The sequence below is a fragment of the Lepidochelys kempii genome, chromosome 6 (assembly GCF_965140285.1).
Source record: "Lepidochelys kempii isolate rLepKem1 chromosome 6, rLepKem1.hap1, whole genome shotgun sequence".
Classification (NCBI taxonomy): domain Eukaryota; kingdom Metazoa; phylum Chordata; order Testudines; family Cheloniidae; genus Lepidochelys; species Lepidochelys kempii.
The window spans coordinates 52,982,544-52,996,728 of NC_136385.1; the positions used below are offsets into that span (position 1 = coordinate 52,982,544).

At 40.6% G+C, this 14,185-nt stretch overlaps 1 protein-coding gene across 6 annotated transcripts in view; it reads right to left on the bottom strand.

The window, feature by feature from the left end:
* SLC1A2 (solute carrier family 1 member 2) overlaps positions 1–14,185 on the bottom strand; it is a 118,425-nt gene that overhangs the window by 52,242 nt on the left and 51,998 nt on the right. The window lies entirely within an intron of this gene.

Below are 14,185 nucleotides of genomic sequence, written 5' to 3' on the forward strand. Positions count from 1 at the left end.
TCCAGTATATAAGCACTGAACAGGCAAATTTTATGGCCAGGATGGACATTTTATCATAATAATATATTTGTCAAATGAATGTTAAGACCCAGTATCTGAGAAGGGAGTCACCCAATAAAGATTTCTTCTGGGAGGGAAAGTGGGACATCCATCCTAGCATGTGAGAGCTCTTTTCCAGAGTGTCTAGAGAAGCACAGGACTCAAAATCCTGTGTAAAATGTGGTTACATGGATATACAGTAGAGCTGGTCAAAATATTTTTCTATTAGAAAATATTGATTTGATAAAATCAAAATGCTTCTTGGGAACATATTGATTTTGTCAATATTTTTATGGGAAATTATCAAAATATTTTGTTTTGTTTTGACTTTAACATGCCAATTTGTATATTATTGTATCACATTATATTGAAATTGAAACAATAAATTTGAACAAAATGTTTTGATAAGGTGAAAAAATATTTTGGAATCTTTCATTTTGTGAAAAATTCTGAGATTGACATTTTGTCCCAATCTGGGACAAAACCAAATTTAAAAATCTCATCTTTTCCTATGGGGTGGAAATTCTATTTTTTGTCCAGCTCTAAACTATAAAAAGAGATGAACCCAAACTCTAACCCCAGGTACAGAGCTGTTTCATTGCTGTGTAGACTTCTGGGCTTGGGCTTGAGCCTGGGCTCTAGGACCCTGTGGGCATAGGCTCTGGCTTCCTCTGGGCCTGGGGGATGCTCACCACAAGCCCCGCCCCCACCCAACACCTTCCCCCAAGTTCCCACACTGTCCCACCTCTTCCTGCCCCAGCTCTGCCCCAAGCCTCGCCTCCACCCCACACCTTCCCCCAAGTCCCCACCCCCGCCTCACCTCTTCCTGCCCCATCTCTTCCCTGCCTCTTCCCGCCCAGTTCTGCCCCCTCCCCTGAGTGCACCCCAACTCCTCTCCTACCCCCCCCAAGCCTCCTACATGCTGCAAAACAGTTGATTGTGGCAGGTGGTAGGTGTGGAGGGAGCGGGGGAGTTGATCTGCAGGGTTGCCAGCAGATGGGAGGCACTGTGGGGAAGGGGGTAGCTGGCTGCCAGTGGGTGCTAAGCACCTGCTAATTTTTTTTTGTGAGTGCTCTAGCCCTGGAGCACCCCTGGAGTCAGCGCCTATGCCTGTGGGATTTGCAGCATTAAGGATATTATCTACAGTAAATATAGGGCAGTATATAAAGCATTATTGCAGATATGCAAGTAAATATGTCTATTTAGCTTAGGTAAATTGCAAATTTTAAATGGCAGTTTGTATTACTTTCTGGTTTTCATGCACTAATACACAAGTGCAAAAATGGTTTCTTGCTACCTCCCCATGTGGAAGGCTTCTATTTGCTCTCATTTTCAATTGTTTCTTTCCTTCTTGCATTTACATTAATGGGTATAAACTTGAAACTAAGGAAAAGCTGCTTTTTCTGAGTCATCGAGTCATTACCAACCCCACAAGTTAAGGGATAACAAATTGTATGTTGCTGAGAGTGACAATTACCCTGTTCCCCAGTCACGGAGAAGGGTTCAGTTCCTCAAAAGTATTTATGTGCCTAGCTCCCAAGAATCTGAGCCAACATATGAGTGCTCATACAGATGGCAGAAACCTAGAGTGGATGCACATGGAGAAGAGTAAATTATAATGTAATTGAAGCCTATAAACCAAGATTGTGATGAGGCTAGTAAAAGTAGATTCTGAGTGCTGGGTAAATTAGCAGAGGCTGCATTAATTTAAGGAGCTAGTTCACCTGGGCCAAGTAAGCAATCAAGTATAAAATTCAGTGCTGGCTAAGCATGACTGTACCTATTGAGTTCCTGGGGGAAAGGGCAGGTATCTGAGGGCTGTAAGGGAAACTTAAAGCTTTTCAATAGCATGAATTATTGCTTTAGCATAGCAAAGGTTAGAAAGAGCACAGGAGTCAACTGACTTTAGTGGGAATATTGGTTGTAATATGTTTGAAGCCTGATAGCATAGGCTTGCCTAAGGGCTTTACTACAGCATTAGCTTTTCTCTGGAAAGGAAGATAATAAAGAATTTAGGGCTTACTGAATTTTGTAACAGTTGTCATTTCAACTATCAGGCTGTTATGTTTATTCTCTAGAGGCTATTTGCAGATGATATGGTATATTCTGTTGGACTCTGAACTAAAACATCTCTCAGCTTAGATGCCCATTAACAAATCCAGCGCCTTCTGATGCGGTCAAATTGTGTAAATGCCTCAATCGCAGTACTAGTTCAGGCCCCCGTCCTGCTTAAAAATGAGCCTAGGGAGAGGCTTTCTTGAACCCCAACACTTCTACTGGCAAAACAAGACATGTGAGAACAATGAAAATTTCCCAGTATGTCACCAGCTATCACTGTCTAAGAGGAGCAAAGTTAATGTGCACTTCTGCTCTGAAAAAAATCACTGTAAAAATGGCATTGTAAGGTTGTGTGTCTACTAGAGCTTAGTGATTTCAGGCCAAATTTGATCACTCTGACCATCAGTGGAGTTGTGTGTGTGCGCTACTGAGGACTTAATTTGGCCTGTATGATATTTATTAGTGGTATTAAGGCTCTTTTCCCACTCATCAGTATTTTGGCTTACAAATCCCAAGTGGAAGATAAAGGCTACAAGAGAAGAGCTCTAAAGTTTGTAGAAGAATGAGTGAGGAAAAAAGTGACTTTGCTCTCAGGGTATGAGGGTATATGGCAAATTTCCATAACCAACAATAATAAGTGACTAAGAAATTAGGGCTCAAGCACCACAAAGCCTGCTTATAGTGCAACTCCACTCTGTAGCTGAAAAAAAGTCCCAGACTGTTTCAGTGCATTGCAATGGGGTGACTACAGTTCAGCTTCTTTAAAGAGATGTTCTGTGACCAAATGTAATTTCACTATTGGGATATACACCATTGTCCTGTGTATATTTTGCTTTAGATAAGTTTTTCATTACTTTATGATTTTTGGAAAATCCATTGGCGCAGCCCCATGATCCTTGCAGGGGAAACTGAGCGCAGAAATGCTATTGTGTCTGTTTTCAGAGTAGCAGCCATGTTAGTCTGTATCCGCAAAAAGAAAAGGAGTACTTGTGTCACCTTAGAGAGTAACCAATTTATTTGAGCATAAGCTTTTGTGAGCTACAGCTCACTTCATCGCTGGATTTGACTATCACTGTTGCTATGTGTTGGCCAGTTATCAAACAGTGGATTATGTACTGCTAAAGCACATGGGTCAGGTTTAAGCCATATGCCTCTTTGCAAGTATCAAAAATAAAATAAAAACCACCCACCAAAACAAAAGCAGAATATAAGCATTAGTCTGCATTAAAGGATTTTTTAAAACCCCCTATGCCGTCACTGAAGACCTTGATGGAATTGCAATCTTATTATGTATGTTATTCCTTGTTATGTTTATGAGAACAAATAAGCCATGGCCCAAATACAAACCTCTGTTAAAGCACTTAACCCAGGGCTGGATCGGGCCCAGACGATGGCATTACCAATGACACATTTTGAAACGTGACTTGTTTTTCATAGTGGGAAGAAGATCTGCTCTGTTTGGCTCAGCTTAGGAGCTTGTTCTTTCTTCTTGGTTTAATCTTTTCTACAAGCGTAATGTCCCACATGTAAAGCAACTAAGCTGCAGCACACATGGGTGCACATGGGTGTTTCCAAGGGACTGTGCAGTCATTTCCAAACTGAATTGCTACATCTGCTCACTCATCTTTTGTTTCCTATTGTTTCCCTGCAGAAAAATTAAAAAAAAAAAAAAAAACTTATTTGCAAAAAAGACTTTCACAATCCACTTGAGTTGGCAACATTTGAAATGAAGCCCTGTTTGTTTAAAATCCTAGTGAAACTGCCAGGAGATTTTTTGCTGAGCGAATAATTTCTTTAACAGGTTCTCCAGCTTTTGAACCTGACAGGGAGTTTTGAACGCAGAGAATAAAATATTTTTAAGAGAACACTTTTTAAAGGAACAGAGAAAGTGGATGTGTTCTATGATTGCTTGCTGATGAGAGTGGCCTCCCTGGGTTTGACAAAAAACTAGAGCACATTGAGGTAGAATTTGGGAGGAGTCTATGGGTATGTCTACAGAAGTTCACAGACCATTGAGGAAAAGGGAAGATAGTAAAAAATTGCAGAAAGCTGGGAAGTATCTGATGCATTATCCTCATCGCTGGCTGAGTGCCAACAACATGGCACACCACAGAGCAATGGGTCTGCAAATGTCATACCATTGATTCATGACTTCTGATCCTTAATTTCGGGGCAATACTGAATATGCTGGAATCATTGTTTGTGCTTGTGTTGTGTAGCCATAAAAGAGCTAATGATGAAATCTCTTAAAGGATTTGTCTGTAAGTTTTTGGCATGGCAAACCTTGGTAGAAGTGAGCATGTTGTAGGGTTAGTTCCTAATGAACAAAACACAAATACCTAAGAACTTTACCATACTGAAAATTGACAATATGAAATGTGCCTGTTGTAGAACCATTTAAGAACCGATATATCCATGTTGTGTCTGCAAACTGCGGCCAGTCCTAGAGTGGCCTTAACTAACAAACGAAGTATATTGTATACTCCAGTCTCTGTGGTATGAATTAAAGGTGCTTTAGTAGAAGCCACCCACCTCTTTTAAGAGACGAGAAAGTTATACTATATTTCACATATTGGTACCCAATGGCAAAGCTCCTATTGACTTTAATGATCCAAGATCAGGGTCTCATGAGTCACAAAGTATTTAGATGAACTTACGAAAGGTACATATATACATGAGGGATCTATGCTGTTATCTGCTAGCATAACAGAGCCTTAAATGATGATCAATATTATAGTTAGTGGGCCCATCTTCAGATTTCTACTTGCTGAAGATCTCACCCTTGGTAATTATTTAAAATCTTTAAACGTGACAGTGATATATATGTGTGAAACTCTGGGGATGCCCTGTTGTCATATCATATTTTCACTCTTTGTCCGTGAACCTTGTGCCAGAATGACTTCATATAGGAAATCCCAGTGCAATACTGCAAAGGTCTGCTCTGAACTCCAGGTCCTAAAGTGACTCTCAGTTCTGTTTTTTGTACAAGCAGGGTACAGAGCAAACTATTTTAAAACACACTGTGCAATAAATTGCAATAAAGTTTGACATGTTTTATTTATTGGTGCATGGGTGGCATTCCCTTCTTACTGCCAGATTTCTGATGAAGCTTTATTATAAATGGTCTAAAAAATTAGGCAACACTCTACCACAGAAGATCAGGACCTAATGCTTAATTACTGTGGTAATTAAGCTTTGAGATCGACATGGAGACCAGAAGAATTAAACATGAATCATGTTATGACAAAAGGTGTAACAATGATGTGCCTCTTGGTGCAAAAATTATATACTCAAAAACTCAAAGGCAAATAGGTTCATGATGTTGCCTTGGCTTCTGAGGTGTGCCAGGTGGCATAGAAGAAAAGGCAGTGATATAATGCCTTATTGGTAATGTTTTCAAGAATAGTGACCGGAGCTCCTTAAAATAGTTGTGAGACAGGAGGGAAGTCAGAAATTGTGGAAACTCCTGGATATGCCCGTTGTGGATGGTCCCAAATTGTAGGCACTAGAAGCAGTGGTGTGGGTTTAAAGAGTCATGATTAAAAATGTTACAGGAAAGATGGACTGAGGAGCAAGGAGCACCTCTTGCTGTGGCCTATAATGATTCATTCTCTGACCATGAGTGGACACTGAATAAGAGCTCAAAGTTCTAAAACGTTTTTAATTCTAGAGTGTATGATGATCTTGACAGATCTAGACTGAGGAGTCCTTAGCATGCCTCTGGCTGGACACTTTGGAGTAAAGAAGATTGAAACCCAGTTGATCAAAGCTTCTTCTGTCAAATGTATAAAATGGCAGATTATTGCCAGATCTTTGATATGTGTTAAAGAGTATGAAAAATAGGGGCTATGGGGGAAACTGTCCTTGTTCTTACATTACGTGCACTGTTGGTATCCCTTTTCAGAGGGTATCTATGGCTGTCATAGCATCGCTGAAAGCCCCATTGAACTCAAACTATCCTTATACCTTAGTCGTGCAGTCGTCCACTATGTTGTGAGGTGCTGTGAGCTGGTGGGAGGTTTCACTAGCCAAGGAAAGGAAATAGAGGCCCAAGTATTAATCTTTTTAAGGCCCTTTCCTTGAGCTTGTTTTACTGACCTTAGAACAAAATAAAATAAAAAAAACCAAAAACCAATCAACTGAAATAAACTGGGAAATAATGTCCAGGACCTTTTCCTGCTCTGACCAACCAAAAGGACAGAAGTACATCCCTTCCTTATTGGGGGGAGGAAGAGCTCAGTGGTTTGAGCATTGGCCTGCTAAACCCAGGGTTGTGAGTTCAATCCTTGAAGAAGCCATTTAGGAATCGGGGGCAAAAATTGGGGATTGGTCCTGCTTTGAGTAGGGGGTTGGACTAGATGATCTCCTGAGGTCCCTTCCAACCCTGGTATTCTATGATTCTCTTACATCCATCTTCCGCTTCCCTTTATACAGCAGCCATGTGTCCAGCCAGGACCTATGATTAACCCTTAGCAAAGAGCTGCACCTTTACCTTGTCACAGGTACCCTGAGCCTTCTATGTGAGTATTTTTCCATTGTTCATAGCAACCTACCAGCAAAACTAGTAAAATTCAAATAGGGCAACACTTCAGGGTTTTTTTGCTACTGGTATAATCCCAGAGAGACCTGGACCTTTCTTGCCTATATAAGTGAAAACAATACTGTTATAGTCAAAGCTAAACACTGATGTACTCATAACAGCCCAAAGACAATAGCCCTTTCACAGAGTTGTTTAGAACCAAAGCATGCTCTTGTTTTTTAAAAGCCACATGGGTTAGGCTCTTAAAAAGCAAGAAACTTCATTATGAGAAACACTACCTTCCTGGAATATGTTAAAAGGATTGCAGAAATTAAGTGTAGCATAATAGAATCTCTTGTGACAAATTATTTTAGGTCCTAAAGCTTAGCATGTCCTGTTTTATCTTTTTTGACAGCTGTTCCTTGGAGCAATATTTATGATCACAATGCAGCATGCTTTGATGAGCGCATGCCATCTGCTGGAACCGAAAAGGCTTTTTACAAAGAAAATCCTAAAATGCTCCACTAGTTTTCACCCAATGCAGGGCATTTTTTTCTGTCTGATTGTACTTTTTAATGGTCTCATTTTCTATAAACTCCCTTCTGACCCAACAGAATGGCAGCATATACACTGCTGATCATGCTGGAAAAGGAGAGAAAAGATGACTATCAGGATAGACAAACATTTGTTTTGGGTAGCTGGGTGAGTTAGGTTGGGCATTCACATAAGTAGGTTGTCCAGGTGGTCTATTTTTATCCATTCCTTCCTTCTGTTAGACATGTCGGAAATACACCCTCTAAGAACAGCAAGCTAAACCGGCTAAGGCATCAATATTTTAGATAGGAGTGTGTGAATGTTGATGTGGAGTGAAAATCTTCTGTTGTACACAGGTGTAAAGTTTATGATTTTCTATATATCTGTATATAGCTGGATGGTGGTTGTTATTGTTACTCCTGTTTGGTTAACCAATATTTGGTGTGTTGTGCGTTTTTTCTATTATGAGAAGAAATTGATGATAGTCAGGTGTTCCTTTGATGCAATCCTCTTTACTTACAGAGGATGTCCACACAGTCGTGTTTCCCTGAACACAGTAGGAATCGAATAACCATTTCTTTGCTCACAATTCCAAGCCTCTTTCCAGGCAACACCCAAAAAGTACTCTTAGCTTCTTCTCAGGGCCCTGCTACAAGTGCTTCTCTGTCTGTCGGGCTTCCTTGCTGCCTTCTTTTTGTGCTTCTGTGGTGTTTCTCCTGCTTTTGTCTCCTGGTCTCTGGCTGCCTTTTGCACACACAGAGTATGTTTTCACTGCACAGGTAACCTGGGTTTTTACGTTGGTTTTTAGCCTAAATATGCTTCCCATTCACACTGAAAAACCACTTTCAGCTGATCTGGCTTACTTGGCTGAGGGGTGGGTTTGAGCCCATGCTCTGCTTTCACTTAGGCCATGTCTAAACTTACAAACTTACAGCAGCACGGCTGTACTGATGCAGCTGTGCTGCTGTAAGAGCGCTCATGTAGCCACCCTACGCTGATTGGAGAGAGCTCTCCCATCGACCGAATAAAGCCAGCTCAATGAGTGGCAGTAGCTATGTCGGTGGGAGAGCGTCTCCCATCAGCACAGCGCTGTGCATACGAGCACTTATGCCGGCAAAACTTATGTCGCTCAGGGGTGTGAGGTTTTTTTCACATCCCTGAGTGACAAAAGTTTTGTTGACATAAGTGCTCGTGTAGACGTGACCTTAAGGCTGGAATCTGCCCACTTTGCAGTGAGTTTCCAGGCAAAATTGCTTGAGTGCTGATAGTCATTCAATGTCCTTCTCACAATTCCCTTTGAAGGATAGACAACTTCTCTCACAGCTGACTAGGAAAGAATCCTAGAGCTTGTCTGTACAAAGAACTGTGGAATATTCCCCCAGCTGTACGTGGGCAAGTGCAGAAACAGTCAGTACACAGTAACGCAGGCAAGGCTTTGCAGTGGGAACCCCAGACCTGGGGTATGCTAACGTGGGGGTTCACACCCATGTGCCAATCACCTGAGTTAACTGTGTACTAAAGACCTATCCCCAGGCACACAGCTGAAATCAAATCAATGTCCTGCCCCTGTGTTTAGCAGAGCCCTGGAAACTTTTTTGGACCATATGGCTTAGCCAATGCCTAAAGTGGTATGTGGTCTAATCTTTGGGGTGGTTTTTCATTGTTGCAGCTATCACTCAATAAAGAGACATTTAATTGTTTCCTCATTTAGCCTGAATGGAAGGCAGCTATCACTCCCAAGAGCTTCAATGAGGTGGTATGATTACCTAACCCCAGAACAACATTATACATTATTATGTATTATTTATACAGTGCCTTACTTCTGCTAACACTCACTCTACAACCTATCCTGGAAAACGATCCCTCACTCTCACAGACCTTGGGAGACAGGCCAGTCCTCGCTTACAGACAGCCCCCAAACCTGAAGCAAATACTCACCAGCAACTACACACCACATCACAGAAACACTAACCCAGGAACCAATCCCTGCAGCAAACCTCATTGCCTATTCTGTCCCCATATCTTCTCTAGTGGCACCATCAGAGGATCCAACCACATCACCATCAGAGGCTCATTCACCTGCATGTCTACTAATGTGATATATGCCATCATGTGCCAGCAATGCCCCTCTGCCATGTACATTGGCCAAACCGGACAGTCCCTATGTAAAAGAATAAATGGACACAAATCGGACATCAGGAATGGTAACACACAAAATCCAGTGGGAGAACACTTCAATCTTCCTGGACATTCTAGAATAGATTTGAAAGTAGCTATATTTGAACAAAAAAACTTCAGAAACAGACTTCAAAGAGAAACAGCAGAACTAAAATTCATTTGCAAATTTAACACCATTAATTTGGGTTTGAATGGGGACTGAGAGTGGCTGGCTCATTACAGAAGCAGCTTTGCCTCTCCTGGAATTGATACCTCATCTATTGTTGGGAGTGGACTACATCCACCCTGATCGAATTGGCCCTGTCAACACTGGTTCTCCACTTGTGAGGTAACTCCTTTCTCTTCATGTGTCAGTATATTTATGCCTGCATCTGTAACTTTCACTCCATGCATCTGAAGAAGTGAGGTTTTTACCCACGAAAGCTTATGATCAAATAAATCTGTTAGTCTTTAAGGTGCCACCAGACTCCTTGTTGTTTTTGACTCTACAAGAAAGAGTCTCTGTGTAACTTATATGCTGAGGAGGCAAGAAAAGGTTGTATCTTACAGTACAGGGCAGGCTATCATTAAATACCAAAGTTTTCCTGAAGTGTGAGAGAATTCCCAGCTTTGGTGGGAGCCAGGTGATTTCTGGCATCAACCTTCCCCAAATATCCATCCATAGTCAGACATTTTTCTGCAGCCCACAGACCATTGTCCACATTCCCACTGTAAGTGAGTATGGGTGAGCATGTTGTGAATGTTTGACAGTATCATAAAACTACTGCAAACTTGGCAATCTTAGCCCAAGAAAAGCCTGGCAGTGCTTTCATGGTTCAGGATGGAGGCGCACTGGCTCAATTATATGAGAAACTGTGCTTGGTGGCTGTTCTTGTCCCATATTACAGATAGCTCCTTAAACCATAGTACTGAGACACAATAGTGAGATGCATAACTGTAAGCTGCAATGATTGATTACTTACACTGTATAGATATTCACACAATGCTGACTAAATTCCCAGTCCTGTCTCAGCATGGAATAAGATCTGTGGAAAACCTGGGATGGATTCCCTGGGCCAAGGTGTGTGTGTGTGTGATGAAGTGTTGGTGAGAAATTTGGAAGGGGTAATATACCCAGAGACATTACCTTGCCCTATAGTGTGTGTGTGTGTGTGTGTGTGTGTACATACACACACAAAGGCCAGTATTTGATCAATAGATACCTTCAGATTAGTTTTGATAAATGTTATAAAAAGTCTCTATGCATGAAGCACTGAAAACCTGTCTTATGTAATGACTATTCTAATTGCCACCACTTCAAAATGAGGCTGCAATGTGTGACCCATGCACTGAGTCATGGAGTAAATACATAAAGCTCAGAGCTCACTACAGCAGATGTCACAAACAGATGCATTTTCTTCTCTTCTGATCCCAAGTACTGTGAACTCTGGTGCTGCTGTAGCATGTTAGCTTTTCTGCTCTGACAGCATTTCAGCCCTGATATAGCAAAGCACTTACGCGTGTGCTTAACTTTAAGGACATGCTCAAGTGGTTGGCTGAATTGGGGACTTAACCAATGGAAACACATCAGGGTAAATATCAGAATGTTTTGCCAAAGAAAGGACCTAGCATCCTTGTGGTAAAAAGGGAACAATTTAATAGCTGTTGAATTATTCACAAAATTACCAAGGAAAGCAGACCTTTAGCCAAAGGCTTGGACACACCTTTGCCACTCTATTGTATGATAGGCTGAAAACTTTGTTTCAGAGGAACAGCCGTGTTAGTCTGTATTCGCAAAAAGAAAAGGAGTACTTGTGGCACCTTAGAGACTAACCAATTTATTTGAGCAGTGAGTCCTTCATGCTTGAAAGCCAAAATACTGTGAACCATTGATATATTGATTAGCTAGGTAACCATGAACCTTAGCAGGATAGGAGTTGGGTTTTTGTTGTTGTTATATATAAGGCCATTATTTTGGTTATTTGAAAATGTTATTGGCTGAAAGAATATTTTTGAACAGTGCTTAAAAATAGCAATATCGGAGCAAAGAAACTAAAATTCTATTTACTGGTTCTGTTGCAGATTTCTAATAATCTGACGAAAGCTCTAGTTCCAATGCACCACACTCCAGACATTATTCAGTCAGAACAGAAGACCTCTGGATCATTTACATTTATGGTCATTCCCTGCCAACGGTTTTAGGGAAAGGATTATTCTGTCAAAAAACATGGTGCATGGATACTATGATAATGGACACATTAGAAATGTGATACATTAGATAATGTTGTGGTAATACCCACATTTTGGAGTAAGATTAATGCCCAAGTTAGGGTAAAATTTGTGGTGTCTACCCTTTTTTCTAGTTAATAGTTGGGTGGCTTTCCATAGAATCACTTTCCAAGTTTATTTTTAAAGCAAAATAGGATGACTGTAGTTTATTTAAATCTGTCTCACTGTAGAGAAAAACAACCCAGTAAATGATAGTTTATTGCTGATTTTGCAGCGGATATTATTTTATGTATTTAAAAGTCTGTGTTTTTCTGTAAACTCATTAAGAATTGTACAAGACAAAGTAGGATGGGGGTAGGGACGAGTTAAAGTTGACATTGAAACAAACAGTCTGATCTTTGAATATTCTAAAGTGACTGTCCCAAAAATCCTGCAGGTAATGATGTAATCAGCCAGTTTAATCACTGTACTTTTCTGCCTTATTAACTAGAAAGTTATACCAATCAAAGGACATCAGCCTATACCTGAGACAAGCTTTACATGCCCTGGGGCTTGAAGAATTTGCAGCCAGGCATTTATTGTGAACTATCTTCAGTTGTCATAGATATATCTCCTTCTAAGGTCAATGCATAACTATCAACCTATAAATCTCATACTCACTTCATTAGCTTCTAATACAAAGACCCTCTCAGTTATAAGGCTACAGATGTAGAGCTCTTAATTCTATAAGGACTGTGGTTACATTTCTGCTATAAAACCAATTCAATAAACAAGTTCTTGCTGTCTTCGTGGAATGTTTTAATCCGGCCACTTCCGCTCTATTATGTGTCTAACATGTCAGTACTGTCCAAGTTCCGTCACATTCTTCTGCTAGTGCGTAGCAAATCATTACCCGAGCCATTCTCTCCTGAGATAGTATGCATTTAAATCTGTGCTTCATGCACATAACCTATCTTGCTAAGCATTACAAAATAGGCAAATGTGTGTGCATTTACAAGAGAACTGTGACCATCACCAGATGTGACAAGCAAGCTCCTTCAGCTGGAGGAATGGAATGGATAACGTAAAATCTAAGCGTTCCCCCCACAGGAATTACTTGAAGTATCTGATTTGAAAAGGAATGTTCAGCAGTTTCTTTGAAAAATCTTTTTTTCCCCCGCATCTGTTTCAGTTCCTTCTCATCTAATGCAGTTGTTATCAGTTTCTCATTGCTTGGTGGCCTGAAATACTGGGAGATGAAAAGTTAACTGCATTGTGCTGCACACTCTAGCTGTACTCCTGCCATTTAAAAAAAAATTAAAAATGTAAATTTCTGGATTAGTATAAAATCACTGTTCTGGGAAAATGTCTAAACCAAGCCTAAATCAATCACTCTTTTCTTTAATTTGATTAGATTGAATTAAAATAAGTTACATTTCTTGCCAAATTCACTTGACCTTAAGGGGATTTAGGAAAAGAACCGCTTAGTTCAATTGGTGTCAATAAGAGTTTCTCACCAGCCATGTAAGTGTGAAATATATTTGTTACAATACTGTCTGCTTTCCTGTTTAAATTGCAGTTATGCTGTTCTGAATTCAGGACTTGTATGGTAATTATCTAACAAAGAGAAAATCTCTTCTATCGTTTACCATATATTAGAGATGAACCTAAGGGAGTGTAGGGACTGATCTAAAATGGAATTGGACCAATTTATCCCAGCAGAGAATTTGGCAAAATTCTAATCCAACTTCCCCTCAAAGCCTACGGGGAGTTGGGAGTTGGGATTTTGGATCAGAGATGGGAACCAGCCAGAGCTTCCTCCATTTTTGAGGTGTTCAGCTTTGGGCTTTTGGTTTGGGCTCTTCTCTATCACGATGTAATTAAACTATAATCACTCCATCCACTTTGTTTTAATAAAGGGATCATGCTGACTCCGACCCCTCTTTCCCTATCCCCTGTACTTGAAACTTGTGAAAATGAATTTTAGAGTGAGTTGTAAAGGCCTTTCTCAGTCAGACAGTGTAGAAGCCAAGTTTCAGAGGGAAGAAAGCCAATCTGAACTAGTCACGATGCTCTGAAGTCATGCTAAAATTTGGCTTTAATGAGAATCCTTTCTATTTCCTGCTCTGTTTTTAAGTTAGTTTTGGAAGCTGTATGTTTAAAAGAGTAGTTCTGGAAATCCTTAAAATCCCCACTCCTAGTGTGGCTTCATTCTGATGTTTAGCTACCTTAACTTCATTGACTTCAGTGGGGTTTTGCCTGATTTACACTGGTGTGAGAGCTCAGACACCATGTCCCTGTCTCGAGTGCTGAACACTTCCAGCCTGATTCTCCAGTTGCCATGCATACTGTGGAGTAACTTACGCCCACTTCAAGCTCCGTGTAAATGCTACCAGCTCAGAATTCTCACTTACATCAGTGATAGTGTTTTACACCCACTTTTCACTCATGCCAGTCATATTGTTGTGTCCAAAAATGTAGCAGGATTAAAAAAAGATGAGACATTTCTGTGAATAATAGGAATATCTACAGTTACTTTAGATAAAAGAATTTTTAGAAGGGACACCCTCATATTTTGGGGCATAAGCCAACCACTTAGAGTATGTCTACACAGCAAAGAACAATCTGCAGCTCCTTCCTCTGAAGCAGCTGCTAATGGCCACTGTCAAA